The sequence below is a fragment of the Styela clava genome, chromosome 5 (assembly GCF_964204865.1).
Source record: "Styela clava chromosome 5, kaStyClav1.hap1.2, whole genome shotgun sequence".
Classification (NCBI taxonomy): Eukaryota; Metazoa; Chordata; class Ascidiacea; order Stolidobranchia; family Styelidae; genus Styela; species Styela clava.
The window spans coordinates 9982472-10002252 of record NC_135254.1 but is presented as its reverse complement, the minus strand read 5'-3'; the positions used below and the strand labels follow the sequence as shown (position 1 = coordinate 10002252).

Below are 19781 nucleotides of genomic sequence, written 5' to 3'. Positions count from 1 at the left end.
TATTTTGGGACCTTGCTGGAAAAACAAGATTGCGCGGCGTTAAGTCGGCTCTGCGTTTCGTCACTACTGTCACATGGCCCACGCTTAAAACAGAGGAGTGTTTTTACTAAAAAACAGGCACAAAGAGTTAGAAAAAATGGTTTTAATCTCGGGATTCCAACCCCAGTTGGTTTATTGGTCCAATTGTTGGAGAGAAAAGAAATTTTTTTAAACAAAAATGCAGCAACAAGGATAATACTAGAAAGATAAAACAACAACAATTTTACGAAACGCATCATAGGCCCACTTCGTGTCCAATATATAAGTTTCCGTGTTTATTTTGAGAAGGATAATATAATACTCGACTAAAAATAAGCTAACATTTTGAAGTTTGAGTCGTATGGTGAACTCGTAATATTTTAAATAAACACCAACAAAGTATATAAAATTCTGCTATTAAAATTTCTGTGGTGCCCCTCTTTGCTTGGTGCCCCAAGCACGTGCTTATATTGTTTAATAATTAATCCGGCGCTTACTACCAGGCGGATTTTTCATCGGGTAGACTGGTTGCAGTCTAATCAAGATATAACCGCTTTCTTTTGCATTTGTGTGATGATAAAAATAAGTAAGACATTCAAAAGTGGACTCAGTGAAACTGGTAAATTGTTTAGTAAACAACTGCCACATTGCGAGATCACAATAAATCAAGTAGTATCTAATGTTTCAATCGTGTCTAGGAAATTGAGAGATTATAAGATTCATATAGAATACATTTTCAAAACTGAGTTTTCCAAATACTTCCAATGGTTATATATCCAACGATCTGTCAGCATGTTTTATATTCTAATTATCAATTTAAGAAACTGCTCTTGGTATGAGAATGCACAAAACAAAATCAGTCATCCATTTCCAATTATAAATCAAGTTTAGCCGTACATCAAAAACACATAGTATTACGTCATGAATTTCATATCCGTTTTCCTAACAGAATGAATGATGAATGAATGAATGATGTTTTTGTAGAGAAGACCAAATCAGGTAAATCAAGTGACGTCATGAGAGGAAATATTGCGGTAGGCTGTGATTGAAGTAAACCACATCCGTGTGATTCGCTACTGCATGTTTTCCTAAACGTCCGGTACTGTTGTTGTTGTTAATTACAATAGAGCAAGACTTCTTGAAGACTGTAACACATGGATGCATACTGTAGAACTCGTTCGAATCTTAATTGTATACACGTTGTTCAAATACAATTTACTTATACCCCATGTTATTTTGAATATGAAATATTATCTGAGTGAAGATAACTGCGGAAACTATTGTAAATGGCGCATTTTCTTGTTTACAATATGGGAAATTTCGCCCCAGAATAGTATTCAATTGAGGCAAACGTTTTAATCTGTATATCCATTTAAATTACCCATCGATTATTCATCGATTTCGAGGCATGCTATTTTTACTATTTACAAATAAAAATGCTATTATTAATTAACTGCATTCATCAAAAAACAATAGTTAATGTTTGCCTTGCAACTTTTATCAGAACTGATACTTCTTGTAACGACAAAGCAATGCTGAAAAATGTGGACACGAAATCCGAACCAAAGTAGCATCAAATCTTTTACAATACTGTTAGTCTGACCCCCAAATCACGTAGATGTGATCAGAACCAAGCACGGTGCGAAAATTTCAATTTTGATCGCGACATCACACAAAACTTCCAAGTGAAAAACGAACTCCCGTGGAATTTATGGATTTAAATAAAGTTAGTAGCCTTTCAGCGATAAATACCGTCTTCAACCACTGACATGATAACATATTGATATCGCGCGACAACGAATAAAAGTGAACAAACTTTTGACCAGGTTTTGGGTTAAGCGTAAATCACCCCATGGGACATTATCATGAGCATATTTCCGTGAATTTATGCGCCACTGATCACCGTTATTGAACGTCATGTGCGAAAGATATAAACTACGAATGTTCTGTGGATGTTTCGACGTTTTCAAAAATAATTTTCTCTAAGGTAGGCTAAGTGCTAATTAAAAACTTAACTCAACAAATGAAGAATAGCTTAGACCAGGGATGGCGAACCAATGATCCGCTGGTCAGAGAGTAACACTCCGTTTTTTTTTTGGTGATCCACCGAGTTCCGGAATAATTCGAAAAACACCTTATTCTAGTTATAAAAATTGATTATAAAAACGTCTTAATTCAATCTAACATTAGGTGAAATACTGTAGCATATCATCAGTGGACCCAAACCGAAAGAGTCGCTAATATCGCGTACGATTTTAACAGAGCTTATTTTGGTATAATAGATTATTGCTTTTGTCAGCGAAATTTTGGTACCCAAGTTGTGAACATTTATATACTGGTTTCCCAAATTCCCCCTTCGTCACGTATTTGAAGACAAATGTATTTCTTGTTCGTTCCGCTGAGATATCAACAATTAGTTTTTTTATCGCAGTATTGTAAGTACGGATGAAAAAAACGTATTTTACGTGGACATCGGCGACGGGCGTAAAGTAGCAGCAAACGGCTGTATGGTTCTTGTTTTGTAATAAATAGCGTCAGCAGTTCTATGTCGTTTACTTGATGAACATTCAATCAATGATTACAACCATCGGTGGTTGTAATTATAAGTCAAGCTAATTTTGATTTTTGAAATTTAGAAATGTCTGGGAAACGGAGGGAAGTTTGCGACGAGGGTCTTACATTGCAAAGTGCTGGTATGGAAAAATATTTTTTATTTGCATTCCAAGTCCAGTTTGTTCCATTTATTCCAGTTGTTAGATATGTCAACCGCAATTATTTAAGAAATTTAATGTTAAAGGTAATTACGAAACGTGTCCTTGCAAATACGAAATTCAACCCGGGGCTGCGCCGCTGTTCATATGTACATCAGTGCAAAACGTGTAACGTATTATTGCCGTGAGCAGCTTTATCTAAAATGTATTACACTAAGACTAAATCTCGAACTCGCTTGTCAGAACGTCCTTTGGACGAGGTTCTGCACGCGCCAGCGAAATTGCAAAAAAAAAAACATCGTTATTCACATTGATAAGACGTAAATAAAAACAATGCATTATTTGATAATATATAACACAACTATAGAGAGTGCAAGTTTATTGTGTCAATTGTTCGTTGGCGAAAATAATGTGAACCGCACGCTAACGGAAATGTGTATATTTGGGCCGGAAGTACATGAAATTTGACTACTGACGACTACTGACGTAACCGATGGACGGTTACGGCTCTCTCCACCATCTATTCTAGTACATGCATCTGAAAACAATTAACTGACTAACTAATCCTATACCCGACATTGACTGGTAACCGGACGAGAGGCGTGGTTCGCCATAAGACTAAGCCGTCATTTCGGATTTCCTCTTATTCGGAATAAATATGTGAATCATATCCTATCACGGCATTCGGCATACTATCAGCAACAAACATTTGACCCCTGTGACGTAAGATTTGTCGCTTGATTAATTTAAATTTGAGATTCCACGCTACAACGATTTTCATACTAAAACATAATTTGTCCTAATCATAACTAAAATTCCTTAGACTGCTTAAAAATTAAAAAAAAAACTGTTGCACTATGGTTTCGCTTAGTTAAATTTGGATAATATTTAATGGAAGCGAGAAGAGCCGCGGTTTGCCCACCGTTGGTATATGACATTAAAACTTTGCAAACAAATTCTATTTCCCGCAACGAGGCCTTAGTTATGTTTTGGTTTGACGAAAACTTCGTTATTGTAGACAACTAGTTGAAGATAAAGCTATGAATGAAACTATAAAAAAAATCATAAATATTTCTATAGTCAATTAAAAAGTGCAGGAAAATGGCGTTGAATTTCAACCATTATATCGTTACCGTCGTGCGTACGCATTTTGCTGTTTCTACCTTATGCAAATTTCGTCTCCAAAACTGTTGAACAGCTAAAATTAAACATTAAAGATAACTTGGAGGAGATATTTGATTTAAATTTAATAGCGGAGGTTTATGGTGGCCCATCGTTGTCACGCGTACAATTAAAAAAAAAAATGAAAAAATAAAATGAAAAAGCCAAAATAAAAAATAGTTGTGAAAAAACATAAAAATAATTGAAAAAAAAAAAAGAAAAAAAAAAATTAAAAAAAAATATTAAAAATCAAAACGAAAAAAAAAAACGAAAAAAAAAAAAAATTAAAAAAAAAAAAATTAAAAAAAAAATTCGATAAAAAGAAATTAAAAAGGTTGACAACGATGGTCTGCCTCGTGGCCCATCGTTGTCAGACGTTTTTATTTTTAGAAAATTTGATGCTGCTTGGGACCAACGTTGTCAGGCTTAATCCTACACGCACAAAAGTGTTTCCTGGGTTTCTAACTCACTACTGATTTTCATGAGCAATATCCAATAAATTCAAAACGAAAATGTTCTATAAATTCTCCATGCTACAAGTTCAACCACAAGCAATATATTTATAATATTGATGAGAGAATATAGAATTGAATCCGAAAATTTGTTTTTACGTGTAGAAGGTAATTTAATTGGAAAATGCTGCTTAACTGCTCAGTTGTCTGGACACTCGTGCGATGCCGGTACGGTACCGTCTGACCGTGCCGGTACCCATGCAATCACTCATGAAAGAATGGGAGATACGGATAGTCTCGTAGAATATAGACTACTGAAACACTGTCTGCGCCTGCTCCATACCGTACAGCCGTAACGTACCGATCCAGACAAATGATGAATCACCCGTGCTCAACCATTTATTTCAATCCATACCTCGACTCACTATATTCTTTTACTAGGATCGAGGTATGGATTGAAATAAATCGTTGAGCACGGTAGCCGGTAGCCGGTAGCAGTTCGCGTAACTCGTCACAATCAGTTTATCTAATATTGACCGCCAATTCAGTCAATCCAAGTTACTTCAATCGACAAAGCAATAAATTGTGGGGTTAACATCCTAAAAATCGTGGTAGATTTCGGATTTCAACACGAAATTTCAGCCATACTCCATAGGCTACGTCATAGTGCTTTTTGAAGTTCGCTGTTATATTTGTTTGCGCTTATGGTGTGCCCCCGTATAATCACATAAATTACCTTCGTAACTTTAGCATTGGCTGCTGTGCTATAACAGTCGTAATGTCGCACCATAGCATGGACTTTTTTAAACACAGTGTCAGAGAATGCGATATTAGGGAGAAACTATATCACAAACGTAACATTTTTATCAAATATTTTGTTCCTTTCCTGATCCCAAAGAAATTATTTTACAGATGCAATATTGCTTTCTTTCTGATTTATGCCTAGCTCTGTGGCCCATTGAAAAAGAGCTCTGACCCACCAATGGGCCATGACCTACAGGTTGAAAACCACTGGTCTACTGTAAGAGATTGAATAACCGTACTACTACTTCCTTTTTCATTTCGTGTACATATACTCGAGCATCGCCGTCTTGTTTTTACACTATTACCCAATTCGACAATTCTATATCACGAATTACCGATTACTGCCTCGTATCTATATATCTATTTATTTGATTGTATAAAATATGGCAACTCTTTTGTTTCAGTACATTATGTAGAGCATTTATTAAAAGTATAAAATATATACCGTCATAATTACACAAAAAATAATATAATAACTCAATAAACAATTTTTCTTGCAAGGAGGTTGCAGTAATCAAGGATTACTGATTAGCTTTCAGTATTTTTAAATAGCAATTGGTGTAAGTTTCGAATCTGAAGAATAGGTGTGAATATGTAAACCAGTCTGTTTGTACAAGCGTGCAAAAACACTCCAATCAAATTTCTTTCAATAGTGAGGTAAGAATGAATTTTTAAAGATTGGAATTAGGAAAACGTTCATTAGATCCAGAATAAATAAAAAAAATAAAAGCCCATCAGAAAACACTCCCATCTTCAGGAAATCAGGTGGCCAAACACTTTTTAAATAAAATATTTCATCATACGAGGATTACAAAAAAAGTTGACTTAGAGGAAAGTATTTCCTTACTCACAACAATGTGAAACCACTGTGTTTGGTGTGTTTTCAAGTAATATCTGTCACGAAAAAATGGAATTTTCAGCGACAACAAAACCAAACGCGAGAAGAGATACCGAAAATACCATGATATTTCTCGGGAAGCAATTTTAAAATAACTGAAAACTTTATATATTTTTTTTGAAAAAATAATTTGAACAATAAACCCTCATCCATAAATATGTTTAAAGTAAGTAAACTGGCGATGTGTTGATCACTTTTGGGTTTTCTCCGTCTGCGGCCCTCGAGACCTTCTCAACCGTTTTTGCGGCCCTTCAACCTCGCAACCTCGGACCACCCTGATCTAACAGAATCAAACGTTTTCGGTACTTGAATGAGTGGTAACGAATAGCGATACGACCACTGGCAGTCATCTGAGTTAGTTACCACCGAATTCGGGTAATAATATTAGATTAAGTTTTACTGGCGTGCTTTTCCCGCAAAATTGACCTCACTGATTTATAACGTTTTCAAACGTACCATCTTCTTTGACGGAAACTTCTTCTTCTGAGGGTGGAGGGACATCAGCTATAGAAAACATAGATAATTTAAGAGACTTTTCATTAATTTTGAATTCGTTCATATATATTTATATTCATAAAAATAACATGTTTCAAAAGATTTACAAAAATGATTTATAAATATATTATGTTATTAAAAAATAGCCTATATATATACCAAAATTTTGAATAAAAAATCTTGTCATATATGTGCATTATGTCCCGATTTTTCAAAATCTTAATCCATGTCAATAATGATAAAGTGTTAATGCTCGACTGAAAGGCATTGTTATATTTTATATTTATCTAAATCCCCATCTAGTTTAATTAACCATGGCTCCGGCTGTATTTATATATTTGTTCTTCATCAAATATATATTGTTTAAAGAGGTAGAAATATGTACTATATCATTAAACTTACAGTCCACTTCACTTTTTGGATCGACAATTGAAACTGGTAGTGCATCAACAACTGAAATAAAATGTATATTTTCATACAAATTCCGCCATTTTATTATCGGTTGCATATTCATTTGTTAAAATTTAAAAACATTTCTGATTTACTGGTCTTTTACATCTGATGCTCAAAATGTTTTTAAATCCTTTGGCGCATGTCATGCATTAAACATCAAACTGAAAAAAAAATTATCCATTCCGTGCTACAATCCTGCTTACAGACTTGCCCTTTTTGACCGAAAATTCCATATTTCGCGTAAAATGCTTGTATTTTATCGGTAAATTTAAAAAACGTTCTATTTTAAAAATTCTACGTTTAAACTTACTTTCTTTTTCAATTGAAGCTTCGACAATAGCAGGTACTGGCTGTGGGTCAACAACTGAAAGATAAAGAATTCTGCATTTTACTGACGGTTATATACAGCTTTTGAATGGCTTTTGGGAACATTTTTGAACAAATAATAGTATTAAAAACTTGCACATATGTTGGGTTAATTTAGTTGCAGCAAAAAATAATCATTAATATAGCCACTGATTTTTTCGCTAAGCCGGAAAACACGATTTACAAATATTAGGTTTTCGGTACATTTACAGTCATCTTAGTCAGTTTCCACCAAATTCGGCAATTATTTTAGATTAGATTTTACGGACGTGCTATTCCCGCAAAGTTGACCTAACTGACATCATTCTTAACCAACATTAAGATCATTACCCGCGTCCTCTGGTGGCGGCACCGGAACTTCTTCAACTAAACATAACGAATATAATTTAAAACTAGATTAGATATATGCAAAAGTTGTGCTAATTTTAATATTTTATTTCAATTAAAGGATTAAACAATTCGGGGTAGCACTAATTTGTTATTAAAAAAAGCTAGACTGGTACAAAAATATATACTTACTTTGTCCATTACAGACAGAAAACGTCAAAAGTATAAAAGCAATCACAAGCTTCATGTTTCATTTATATTCTATTAATAAATATTAATAAAATTCAAAACTGATACTTTTAGACTCTAAAATTTAGAGTGACAATTGTTTAAATGCCTAATGCCTGGAAAATCAGAGTGTTAAATATTATATTCCCATTCGACACAATGACATTACAAAGCTATTTTTGTTCGTGTTTATAATTATTTACTCATATTATATAAAATATCCTATTCAATCAAGAAGATGATTGATGATATCTTTATCTCTGCAAAACGGTATTTTATAGGGGACAGAAATGACGAACGTATTCGTCTTTGAACTCGCATAAATTATTTACTTTATGGAGATCCTTCCACTAAGTCATTAGGAGTCATCCTGACTACCTGTATCTCGCCATGTCTGTGTTGAATAGGTCTAATCCGGCCAGTGATCTTATCTTTCATTTATAATCTCTCTAAGTTTGGTTGAATGTTTGTATCTGTTTTTTGCGAAACTTTTATAAAAAAAAATGACCGCCATCTATGAAACAACGCAGTCCGATACAAATTTTACTAATATACTAATATAATATACATTTATATAACATACAAATATATATACTAATATCAAACTAATATACTTCTTAAAAGCAGTGTTAAATAAATTTCTAATGTATATTCAATCACTCCTCCATATATATTTATCTTTTTCAACGATCATTCAAAACGCCAATAAGTTATCGGATGTTGTCATAATGCAGTAAATGTTATATTCCCACATAATATAAACATATTGCTTTAAAGGTGAAATATTTTCTTGTTAAGGCGTACTTAGTAGATACTTATACCAAACACGGTAAGAGAATGAACTTTCCTTCGAATTTCTAAAACCATCGTCAAGGTTTAGTCCATCGAAGCAGTATTCAATGAAAATCTTGGCTAATATAATGCCCAAACACCCTGTAACCAGTATTGGGATTCAGCCGGATCGCATCGGTTCTATAGAACCGTCTCACGGAATTTTATGAGATCAGCGAACCCGTTAGCATCACACGACTTTTTGTAACAGAACTGTCTGAAAATTCGACATTTGTATGATGGAACCGGCTGACAAAAAATTTGAATCCCACCACTGCCTGTAACTACAAATTAGCAAACACTAACCATCGGCTGTCTCCTGTACAAAATCACAGTCTTGAACTGCTAACAATATAAAATTTGCCTTAATTCAGGCCCATTCTTGTGCAACAAAGTATGAATTCTTATGAATGCTCACCGGTTCAATGAACGTTAATTAAACGATTGAATAAAGGTGTGTCTTTTGGCATCTGAAGAGGATAATTTGTGCTTCATGATTATCAGTAGTTACAAAACATCTGAAACAAATTAATACGCTTATTCATGTAATAAGTCGATGTACAAATATACGTAAGCAAGCTAGTTAAATCTAATATTATATATAATGATATCAACTACATTTTTCCACCAAAACACTGTTTGTAGCAACGTGGATAGTTGTCACTATTCAAGATGATCCAAAATGTTGAATCCGTGAAACTTCATGCATTATAGAAACATTGCTGCGTGTGAAATCCGTATAATAATGGCATTTACATCATTACTTATCGATCTTTAGATGGGTAAGTATGTTGGTAGGTATTTGTCTGTTTGTCTGTCTGTCTGTTAGATGCACGCAATATCTCACGAAGGCGTGGTTGAATCTGCATGTGCATTCGTCATATCTCGGTTCAGGAGCCTATTGATTTTGAATGAATTATATCGTATAGTTAGCGAGTTAATAATTAATTAGTGATGGGACACAAGGTGTCACTGTGGAGTAAGAGGTCTGTTTTGGGGATCCCCTAACTTTCGATCGATAAGTCTTCGGTCTCTGACCGATATTCTCGTTTCTTATATTGCAACAAACAGTTATTTGCATAGCAATCATTACTGATCAATACAAACTTGAAGCAGGTCGGCAACTATAAAAAATATTTTGAAATGAAATGGGTATATATATTATCTGCTTTGGAGGCTCCTTTTCATTTTTCAATTTCTATTGAGTTCTAGTACATCGGATTATTTGCCCAGCATTTTGCTGTTTCAATGTAATTCACTGGGGCATTTCTATCGCGACAAATGGGGCACTTTATTCTGTTACGCTGTTTTGCCGCGATATTTTCAGCAAACTCTTTGCTTTGCGGTATCAATTCGCGACTTTTGTGTCTACATATTAAGACATTGCTCTCTTGTTACAGATAATTGTACTTTACTAACGCAATAAGAGACAGTCAGTTTCAAGCTTTTATTAATTCCTGGTGAGAGTAGTTTTGATAATATATTTCTTTCCATTCTACTTTAATGGGCATCTTTTTATTTTCTAATAGACGAATTATTTCGGCTGTTGTACATTTAAGTTTTTTGTGATATTAGAATGTGTGCATGAACTAATGTTAAGTCCAACAAATTCAAGGTCATTAGTTATATAGCTTCAATGACTTTGAATGAAATGAAGAGCCAATCCTTTGATTTTTATGAACTTCCTTCCTAGTCTTTACACGATTGAATAGAATTGAATTGCGGTTATGGTAACGCCCTTGTCACATCATGGCTATTCTCTATAGTCTATGACGCTATACCCTCGATTGTTCATCTTTATATTGTTACATGAGTACTGAGTAGATAATATTATACCATACAAAAGTCGAGGTGTTTCATATCTTGGGCTCAATATTTTTATGATAAATTAATAGAATTCACAATTCTAATTGTTGAAGTTTTTCTACAATGTATCTATCATATCCTTGATTTGCTTTGTACATTTTCAACTCAATTGTACAAATGACTTAACTTGACTTCAAACGGTGTTAATTGGGTTCGGAAGATTTAAGTGGGCTTTTAAAAAATGCGTTGCCTAAACCCCGGAACGGTTTATTACCGTTTATTAAGTTATTTTATCACAGAAAATTGTTAATTTCGCTTTCCTCGGTAGCGCCCAGTCTCATCGGCGGGTTGCATAATGTCTCAGAATGACCTTGACAGAAGTTATTTTTAAAGAAAATTTTTTTTACCCCCTCAATATTCACGGCCCAGTGATTTAGGGTTATTGCAGGTATTTGAGAGGTGTTATTATTGATAGAAAGAGAATCGGCATAATTGGAAAAAATTTTGTGGATCATTTTGACGGAATTTTTATACGTACTCCTAAGTCACAGTCTCGCGATTTTGGCTTATTTCAGACATCAGACACATTTCTCGACTCATTTAACGACCTTTTTACATTATCCAAACTTTACCTGGCGTTATCATCACAGGAAGCGCCGCTTCAAATATTTGTATCGAAGGTCGAAGGTAGTATAAATTGCTCACATATTTCACACAAATATGTTTCCATCAATTGAAAAAAAACAGACAAATTTTTATTGCAATATCGGGTCTCACAGGAGATATAGCCTTGTAGCCAATGTCAACATTAAATCGATTATTCCATTATTTGCGGAGAGGTTTCGTTTACTCACTCCACAATTACTCCGCAATTTTATAACCACTTGATCTGATTAAATAAGCTTTGTTGCAACCAGGATCATGACCCAATGTACCTGACGATGTATAATATTACAGTAAATCTTATATAAAATATACTAAAAAAACTCATCCAACCCTGTCTTTGAAGTCGTAAATTGAATAATGCTTTTTTAGAAACCCAAGACTGAAACGTTTTTACGGCTTCAGCTTTAACAACGAGAATATCGGTCGGAGACCGAAGACTTATCGATCGGAGGTTTGGGGATCCCCAAAACAGTGCTCTTACTCCATAGTGACACCGTGTGTCCCATCACTAATTAATTAATAACTCGCTAATTATAAGACATAATTCTACGAAAGTCAATAGGCTTCTGTTCCGAACTATGATGAATGCACATGCAAAATTTGGAGCAGATTCAACCTCGTTTTCGTGAGATATCGCGTGTATCTAACAGCCAAACAAACAAACAAACAGACAAATATCTATCAACATACTTACCAATCTTAAGATCGATAAGTAATTACTAATGAATACCGAAACTTACCGTATTCAACCTCAGATAACAAGAAACACTGGTTTCACTATTTCAAATTATGATACATAGCCAAAGTGCTCAGGGCCTCTATAACGCATGATTCCGGCTCTGGTTGTAGTATTCGATAAAAATCCGTATATCCATCAATCCCGTTATTTCAATCGAGCTATGAAGTATCATGTCAAATGTTTCTGTATTTAGCAGTGAATGGAATAGTTCAGGAAGGAAGCTACTTCACACCTTAAATTTGTATATATTCACATAGATATTTGGAGCTTCTGTCTCTGGAAAATTCTTCTTGTTTTCCGCGATTACAAGCCCCAGTTCGTTTAAACATACTTTAGAATAGGGTTGCCATACCGTCCGGAAAATTCCGGACATGTCCGGAATTTAGGGTTAAATTTTGCGTCCGGGAGGAATTTTAAAAAATGCTCAAATGTCCGGAATTTTACTGCATCTGCAATCGTAATGTGCACACTGCTAATACAGAACATTGTTATTTCGTACCGTGCGCATATTTTTACTACGAGGTTGTATGGAATTTTAATATAACAGAGCGTTTTCCTTACCAATGGTGTTAAAGTTGCAAACGTCTATGAGAGATGCTTGGAGTACCTGTGCAAATGGATGAAACCAATGGAAGAGTTTACTTGTTTCAAATGGATAACCTTGAACGAGATACCAAGTTGGAAGGATGTAAAGCAGGGGTTGGCAACCTACGGCCCGCGGGCCGGATCCGGTCCGCGGAGCAATATAATCCGGCCCGCGACGCTTCACTGGATTATAGTAACAAAACAGCTGTTTTAACGATTATATTCTTTACGTAACAGAATTAATTTTGCGACACGCGTAGGCTAAATTATGTTATAACCTAACAAGTATATAATTCACAATTGCGCGTTTAATGACCCTATAATTTAATTATAGTTACACAAATGGCAACAAAACGCAGAAAAGTAGATGCTTAGCGCAAGTGGTTTAATGGTGCAGAAAATATTCAAATGGTCAGTCTTCGTGCGCTGCTCTAAATTTAACTTCTGGTCTGTGTGAAAAAGTGTGATTCATCGGCTATCCGTTCGGTTTTCAACATTCTAAAAATGTGAGCCCCGCCAATGACTTGCAACCTTTGGTTTTGGCCCGCGATCGACAAAAGGTTGCCGACCCCTGATGTAAAGTCTTGCCTGGAACATCTGATTAGTAAACGGGTTGATGTGGACGATGATAAATGCTTTGACCAATTCTGTAACTTGAAGCAGTTTGTGGAAAGTTACCTACAAGACGAAGAATTTATTAAACTGCCAACGCATAAGAAATGGTGCAAATATTTCGATCAGTCTACGAACATCACATGCCACTCCGAAATTTTAAGGATTGAACTGTTTTTCTTTGCTGTTACATCCCACAATGCCAATGTAGAGAGAGTCTTTTCACTGATGCAAAGTCAGTGGACTAAAGAGAGAAACAAGTTGCGACTATAAAAGGCATGTTGACTCTCCAATATAATTTCAAAGATATGCACTGTAGTGAATTGTTTTCATTTTTGAAATCAGACAAGAAGAGAATTATATCTTCAGAAAAATATGCATGGTCAGAAGAGTAAATTTGTACTGATTGTCTTTAATTTGTTTTAAGCATGTAATTGCTGTTCTTCCGTTTCGGCGCAATCTAATTCTCATTCTTATTTTTCACTCTGAAGTTGAGATTTTTTCAGTCGACGGCCCGTAGCTATATTTAGAGTGTGCTTACCTGCCTGGTGTGAGATTCTGCTTGTGACTGAAGACAATACTTTTCATTTCGGTAGCTGGCGCTTTAGCATGAGTATCGTACAACGTTAGCATGAGTATCGTACAGCCTTAGCATTTCGGTAGCGCATATATATGGTCTCATGAAAATAGGGACCTCCAGAAAGAAGTATGCGCACCAAGATGGCGCACAACCTGAACAAAGTTTTTGTGTACCGGTTAGGACTAAGGTTGTGCGACATAGTCATGCACTGTCCAGAATTTTGGTTTTTCAAATATGGTAACCCTACTTTAACATTACATCATTCATAATAACTAGGTAATTCCTGCTAGAATTTCGGGGTTTTCTAACATCCCTTCTACAAACCCTTGCATGGTATGCAAAGGTGAGATATATAGATTTATCAAAGCAAGGGGTAATATGTTCTGTAGTAATGAACCGGTACACATTTTCCCATTATTTATTGTTGTTTGTTACATTGCCATATACCTTCCATGTGTTTTACCATAATCTTCAATTGTACCAACCCAAAATATTGTTTCAAATATATATTTTACATAGTTTAAACAAAATGGATCTTAGCAAAATATGTGCTAATTTAATGATATTTCCTATGTAGGCTAGGTCGGGACTCAAATTAACTCAAGCATAATTTGCGTTGCACGAAATTCAAATAAGCAATCTTTTTTATAATTTCGTCATTCTGTGTCTGATATAGTCATTGTCTGTCTATTCAACAATCCCATTACCTCATGTTTGTTGCTATCTAAAGATAACATCTATCTCCGGACTGAAAAGAATGGTATACTCTGTCTCAAGAAGTCCGTCCGCCTTATTAAAGTGTAAAACGTTTGAAGGGTCGAAGGAAAGTGATTCGAACGTTTTTAAGGCATCTCTTAGAAAATATTTTAATGATATTGGTGATGAGATTACATTAAGAATAAATCTCGAACTCGCTTGTCATATCGTCCTTTGGACGACGTTCTGCACGCCAGCGAAGTTGCAAAAAAACCACATCGTTATTCACATTGATAAGACGTAAATAAAAACAATGCATTGTTTGATAATATATTTGAAAAAGGCCACATACACGTCACCGCGGCGGACTTTAACACAACAATAGAAAGTGCAAGTTTAATGTGTCAATCGTTCGTAGGCGAAAATAATGTGAACCGCACGCTACCGGAAATATGTATATTTGGGCCGCAAGAACATAAAGTTTGCCGACTACTGACGTAACCGATGGTCGGTTACGACTCTCTCCACCATCTAGTCTAGTACATGCATCTGAAAACAAATAACTGACTAACTAATCCTATACCCGACATTGACTGGTAACCGGACGAGAGGCCGTGGTTCGCCATAAGACTAAGCCGTCATTTCGGATTTCCTCTTATCCGGAATAAATATGTGAATCATATCCTATCGCGGCATACTGTTAACACAGCAACAAACACTTGTCCACTGTGACGTGAGATTTGTCGGTATTCTCTGATGGTATACTCTGTCTCAGGAAGTCCGTCCGCCTTATTAAAGTGTAAAACATTTGAAGGGTCGAAGTAAAGTGATTCGAACGTTTTTAAGGCATCTCTTACAAAATATTTTAATGATATTGGTGATAAGATTACATTAAGAATAAATCTCGAACTCGCTTGTCATATCGTCCTTTGGACGAGGTTCTGCACGCCAGCGAAGTTGCAAAAAAACCACATCGTTATTCACATTGATAAGACGTAAATAAAAACAATGCATTGTTTGATAATATATTTGAAAGGGGCCACATACACGTCACCGCGGCGGACTTTAACACAACAATAGAAAGTGCAAGTTTAATGTGTCAATCGTTCGTAGGCGAAAATAATGTGAACCGCACGCTACCGGAAATATGTATATTTGGGCCGCAAGTACATAAAGTTTGCCGACTACTGACGTAACCGATGGTCGGTTACGGCTCTCTCCACCATCTAGTCTAGTACATGCATCTGAAAACAAATAACTGACTAACTAATCCTATACCCGACATTGACTGGTAACCGGACGAGAGGCCGTGGTTCGCCATGAGACTAAGCCGTCATTTCGGGTTTCCTCTTATCCGGAATAAATATGTGAATCATATTCTATCGCGGCATACTGTTAACACAGCAACAAACACTTGTCCACTGTGACGTGAGATTTGTCGCTTGATTAATTTAAATTTGGGATTCCACGCTACAACGAATTTCATACTAAAACATAATTTGTCTTAATCATAACTAAAATTCCTTAGACTGCTTAAAAATTAAAAAAAACTGTTGCACTATGGTTTCGCTTAGTTAAATTTGGATAATATTTAATGGTAGCGAGAAGAGCCGCGGTTTGCCCACCGTTGGTATATGACATTAAAACTTTGCAAACAAATTCTATTTCCCGCAACGAGGCCTTAGTTATGTTTTGGTTTGACGAAGACTCCTTTATTGTAGACAACTAGTTGAAGATAAAGCTATGAATGGAACTATAAAAAAAATCATAAATATTTCTATAGTCAAATTAAAAAGTGCAGGAAAATGGCGTTGAATTTCAACCATTATATCGTTACTGTCGTGCGTACGCATTTTGCTGTTGCTACCTTATGCAAATTTCGTCTCCAAAGATCACAAACTTTTCGCTCACACAAAACGTTCAATATCAAATTTAAAATTTATAGCCGTAAGGCAAACTGTTGAACAGCTAAAATTAAACGTTAAAGATAACTTGAAGGAGATATTTGATTTTAATTCAATAGCGGAGGTTGTTTCTCGGATTGATACTTGAATATGCTATTTTGTATCTGAACCCCTTACAGTCCTTCACTAAGTCAAAATAACATATATATCAAACATGAATTTTATTAGTTGCTAGTTTTGGTAAGGTTTGGTTTCTGATCGGTTCGAGTACTGAAAAAATAATATTGGGGTGGTAAATTTTGGTTCATCGATTTTGAAGATAAAATTGACCTTGATTTTAAAGATATAATGTGAATTGAAATGAGTATTTCATCTCTCATGCCTATTCCAATGCTCCAACTAAAAATTTGTCAAATTTGAAATTTTATTTTCTGGGTGGACCGTATCAGTGTCCTTAAAAACAATTTTTTAACTGTGAACGCAAACATAAATTGTTGACTGGAAGCAAACTTATGTTTTGATAAAAAGGCATCCGTCCGCCCACACATCCCAATTTGAACAGCAAAAAACGTAGCATTATATTTGGGGTATAAACTTCGGAAAATCTTAGTAGACAGAACTTCTGACGAAATGAATTCCAAATATATAACGTCATATATCAAGCATATCATGGCGGAATTGTGTTAGTTGTGCAATAAATAATTCAGAAAACAAAAACGGTAGAAGTTCGCGTAATTCGTCACAATCAGTTTATCTAATATTGACCGCCAATTCAGTCAATCCAAGTTACTTCAATCGACAAAGCAATAAATTGTGGGGTTAACATCCTAAAAATCGTGGTAGATTTCGGATTCCAACACGAAATTTCAGCCATACTCCATAGGCTACGTCATAGTGCTTTTTGAAGTTCGCTGTTAAATTTGTTTGCGCCTATGGTGTTCCCCCCGTATAATCACATAAATTACCTTCGTAACTTTAGCATTGGCTGCTGTGCTATAACAGTCGTAATGTCGCACCATAGCATGGACTTTTTTTAAACACAGTGTCAGAGAATGCGATATTAGGGAGAAACTATATCACAAACGTAACATTTTTATCAAATATTTTGTTCCTTTCCTGATCCCAAAGAAATTATTTTACAGATGCAATATTGCTTTCATTCTGATTTATGCCTAGCTCTGTGGCCCATTGAAAAAGAGCTCTGACCCACCAATGAGCCATGACCTACAGGTTGAAAACCCCTGGTCTACTGTAAGAGATTGCATAACCGTACTACTACTTCCTTTTTGCTTTCGTGTACATATACTCGAGCATCGCCGTCTTGTTTTTACACTATTACCCAATTCGACAATTCTATATCACGAATTACCAATTACTGCCTCATATCTATATATCTATTTATTTGATTGTATAAAATATGGCAACTCTTTTGTTTCAGTACATTATGTATAGCATTTATTAAAAGTATAAAATATATACCGTCATAATTACACAAAAAATAATATAATAACTCAAGAAAAAAAAAATTTTTCTTGCAAAGAGGTTCAGTTTGGTTGCAGTAATCAAGGATTACTGATTAGCTTTCAGTATTTTTAAATAGTAATTGGTGTAAGTTTCGAATCTGAAGAATAGGTGTGAATATGTAAACCAGTCTGTTTGTACAAGCGTACAAAAACACTCCAATCAAATTTCTTTCAATAGTGAGGTAAGAATGAATTTTTAGAGATTGGAATTAGGAAAACGTTCATTAGATCCAGAATAAATAAAAAAAATAAAAGCCTATTAGAAAACACTCCCATCTTCAGGAAATCAGGTGGCCAAATACTTGGATTAAAAACGCTTTTTATATTACACTGATAACAACATTAACATCAGTAAAGACAATAGCAATAATTAAGCAAGACGATTTATAGGTCGAGTTTGTGCTATATGAGAATAATAAAATATAATCATAAAAAAAAAATTCATAATTATACCTAATTGTTTTTACTCAAGTTTTTATTTTGGCAAATGGGATTTTAACCATTATTGTCGTTGATAGATTTTAATTTGAGTTGTAGTTCATCTGGGGATGCAAACTTCGACCTTATGTGTGAATTTGTCTGTAATAATGTCAATTTCTTTTGTGTAGCATCTTATTTTTGGCCACCGACATCGGGTTCCATATATTTTCACATGAAGATTTGGGTCGTACTTGCTCTCGGATCTTATGCACCCACTCCTAAAAACAAGACATAACATAATTTAAATTGTTTATTCATTGATTGCAGCAATATATGAGTTAGGGAAATTATATATATAGGAAAGGCAAACTGGCAACACTCAACAATTTATACTTTTGCCAAAAATTGTTTTCAAGTTTTTCAGAATATTTTTCGGCGTTCCAGAAGTATGTGAACCAAGATGGCGGGCACCGGAACGTAGTATGTGTACCTGGTTAGCGTTAGACTATAATTTCAGGCACAAATACTATGGGAGTCACTTGGCTAGTCTCCGAACTCGTAATAGAACAGAAATAATAAACATTGGAATAAAATTATGGCCTAACCTGATACACATACTACGTTCCGGTGTCCGCCATCTAGGTGCACATACTTCTGGAGCTCCTATTTTTCTTCCTTATTTCTTATTTATTTAGTACGATGTAATGCCTATGTACAACACTATAAATTACTCCGACATTTAACTTCAATAATATTTGTTTAAATCAAATTTATTTCTTCTGGTATAAATATATATTCTGGTATATATATATATACCAGAAAAAATAAATTTGATTTAATATATATATATATAGGCCGCACATAGCATTTTCTCCAACATTTATAACAAAACATTCACATCCTCACCACATTTTTCCCACTTGAATTTCTCGTGGAACTTCCCTTGCATTGCTTTTACCGAACAGGAACATGCAACATACCACGAATAAGATTATCTTAAAAAGCATATTATATAATTGATTGAAGGTTAAATCGGAAAACCGATTGTAAAACAGTTATTGTCGGCGCACACTTGCAAGTGATTTAAAATTTATTCAAATCTATCTTTTATATCATGTTGGATAGAAGTAAAAAAGGCGGTAGCACTTAAAATTTTTTGGATTAATACCAGGAATTATAACATGATATATTTGTAGTATATTAAAATTATTTAAATCGAAAACGGCCAAAAATCCTATTTATGAGATAACAGGTATGGTAGATTCAAAATATTAACCAATCGAATATTTCACTCAAAAAAGGAGAGTCCCAGAACATAGAAAAAATCTATACAAAAAATTGTTTGAACGTTAGTAATAAATCTACAAACAAATGTTTCTTCTTTTTATCTCAGTGTACGCCATGTTTTGTTTTTTCCGCCGATGTAAAAAATACTCCTGGGAAATTAGTGACTGTCCTGCCTTGTTCTTAGTCACCCTTGCTCTTGGTTTAAAATACGGATTGGAA

At 34.8% G+C, this 19781-nt stretch overlaps 1 protein-coding gene and 1 long non-coding RNA gene across 3 annotated transcripts in view; one reads left to right on the top strand and one right to left on the bottom strand.

The window, feature by feature from the left end:
- The window catches only part of LOC120344932 (myeloid differentiation primary response protein MyD88-like), a 179651-nt gene that overhangs the window by 35285 nt on the left and 124585 nt on the right, over positions 1-19781 (top strand). The window lies entirely within an intron of this gene.
- LOC144422928 (uncharacterized) lies at positions 5548-8025 on the bottom strand. Its single transcript, XR_013475453.1, has 5 exons — positions 7878-8025; positions 7689-7724; positions 7303-7356; positions 6942-6992; positions 5548-6548 (listed from the first exon to the last, which is right to left on the bottom strand). It is a non-coding gene; the product is annotated as an uncharacterized LOC144422928 (long non-coding RNA).